We start from the raw sequence: 2,640 nt of genomic DNA, 5'->3' as shown, positions 1-2,640 counted from the left end.
GAGGAGGGCAGGTCACATGGAAGACGGATTTATTGTAGCTTTGTGGATTTCTGCAAAGCATTTGACATGGTACCGAGAGCTCAATTGATGCGCAGACCACAGGAGATGGGGGTGCCCATAGAGTTGATCTCGGGGATTATGGCTTGTACAGATCAGTGATGGGACATGTACGCACTCCGGAAGGGGTATCTGATCTAGTTCACTCTACTATTGGGGTGAAACAGGGCTGCCCATTGTCTCCTACTCTATTTGGCATGTATGTTGATGAGGTGTCTGATTACATTGGTAGAGAGGGTGACAGAGGTGCCCAGCTCGCACGGACGTGGATCCCATTGTTGTTATATGCTGATAATATTGTGTTGATATCTGACTCACCAAAGGGTATGAGCGACATTTGGATGCACTACACAATTTTTCAGAGGATAGTGGATTGTGTGTAAACCAAAACCAAGGTTATGTTGTTTAACACCACACCACAGTGGATCAGGAAATCAGCACCTACTTTCACATATGGTCAAGAGATTGTGGAGTAGACAGATGCGTATACTTATCTGGGGGCAGTCTTCATTGGGCCGAGATTTTCTTTGAGAAGAGCAGCACATACTAGATTGACTAGAGCTTATGCGGCTTTGGAAGGACTAGAGAGGATGTGTTCGCAGGTTCAGTTTCAGGAACCTAGGACAAAGCTATGGCTCTTTGATACTTTGGTTGCATCTACTATGCTATATGGGGTGCAGGTTTGGGGACCTTCTGTAGGCCAGGATGGTTGGAGACGTATCGAGAGGCCCTTGGTATCTATGATCTCTCGGCTGATTAGAGCCAAGGTGTCCGTACCACATGATATCATTTGAGCGGAGTTAGCTGCCCCCCCTATGGAGATTGAGGCGCTTACTAGATTAGTCTCCTTTGTACACAACCTATGGGATACTACCAGAGACAGATATGCCAGGCTGGCGCTAGAGTCCTCCAGACAGCTAGCTCTACAGGGGGATACATCATGTTGGTATGCACAGATGACATCATGGTTTCAGACACATGGCTTCACCATGGACAAGCTGCCTCTTTTTCAGTACTCTCTACAGGCACCCTTGATGTCTCTGACACGGATGGAGATTACTAGAGTCATTCATCAGGATCTGATCCAGTTGGACACGAGGAGGACATGGACGGTACAGGAGTTGGGCACGAAGATGGCTTTCTATAGAGAGCATCTTCTCCACCTCACAGGGGATGGGTTTGTGATTCGGCCTAGCTATATGGACACACATCTTTCTCATGGCTTGTGTTGTGCCATTGGCCAGATACGCACATCCTCACATCAGCTTGAGATTGAGACTAGCAGATTCAGAGGGATACCAGCAGATAACAGGATATGCCACTTATGTCATCTAGAGCCAGAGACAGAGTTACATTACATATGTCATTGCACTGTGTACTATGAGATACGAGGCCGTTTTCATTGTCTATTTAGAGAGGGTTTTGGGCCTCTATCTAGGGTCATGAGCTATGAGGATTAGAGATGTCTTGGACTGTATCTACTTGAGTTACACACGCACAGAGACACTTTATAGAGGAGAGCTGGAGAGAGACGGTCCCAGAGACAAATTACAGATTTCTTTACACCAGATATTGGACCCTCAAAGGAGCAGCCAGAGGAGCAGACACCATTGCAGAGCTTTGCCCACACTCATACTACCGCTATTGGCATTCTCATAGACCGAGCATTGGAGCTAGGGAGATCTAGACGCCCGCGATTGAGGAGAGGAGCTACACAACATCGACGGAAACTAGAGCAGAGGATTCAAGCCATACTCTCTCGACGTCCAGAGTGCAGATGAGGATGGATCTCCACCATATCTTCCCCCCTTCTTTTGTACTACACATTGCATTTTGTTTCAGTTCTTTTTTATTCCGGACATGGTATCAGATTCACTATGTTGTAACGGCTTGGTCTCATAGGTCATTGTGGCCTTTTGAAGACGTTAATATATCATTTCATTTCATCTCTCTCTCTCTCTCTCTCTCTCTCTCTCTCTCTCTCTCTCTCTCTCTCTCTCTCTGTGTGTGTGTGTGTGTGTGTGTGTGTGTGTGTGTGTGTGTGTGTGTGTGTGTGTGTGTGTGTGTGTGTGTGTGTGTGTGTGTGTGTGTGTGTTATCTTGCTTATTTACTTAAGTATCTTGGGCATCTTTCCCAAGCAATTCTCTTCTACATATTTCTGTATTTTATTACTCACCTACACGCCATGGCGTCACACAATGCTTCTCTACATGAGAATGGCGCCGCTAGCATGCATCAACATGTGGAGGATGTAACAGGCTTGGACACTCCAAGGGAGAAATCAATAGCAACATACGAACATAAACTCCATAATCATTGAACTTTAATAGAGAGAGAGAGAGAGAGTCAAAACGGCTCGGCATAGTTCTGTGCCCAAAGGTATTGGCCCCAAAGTTTGGCACCCTTGTCGGTATTTTTTTTTATTTTTTTTCGACACACCATAGGGCCCACAGGGGGAGGTGCTTATCCCTTCCAAATATTAGCCATGTTACATGGTCGGGCAAGGGCCGCGTACCATCGGGCAAGAGCCACGCGTAGGCATCACCATGGCCACCTAATTGATGCACCACATGCTGGGAACGA

General features: G+C 46.6%; 1 pseudogene; it reads left to right on the top strand.

Moving 5' to 3' along the window:
• The first annotated feature begins 647 nt into the window (after positions 1–647).
• On the top strand, positions 648–1,744 carry LOC147460251 (uncharacterized; annotated as a pseudogene).
• Positions 1,745–2,640: the final 896 nt, after the last annotated feature.

This window comes from Adiantum capillus-veneris, chromosome 4 (assembly GCF_014529385.1).
Source record: "Adiantum capillus-veneris isolate H3 chromosome 4, ASM1452938v2, whole genome shotgun sequence".
Classification (NCBI taxonomy): domain Eukaryota; kingdom Viridiplantae; phylum Streptophyta; class Polypodiopsida; order Polypodiales; family Pteridaceae; genus Adiantum; species Adiantum capillus-veneris.
The sequence above is the reverse complement of the archived record's forward strand: the minus strand, read 5'-3'. Positions and strand labels throughout refer to the sequence as shown.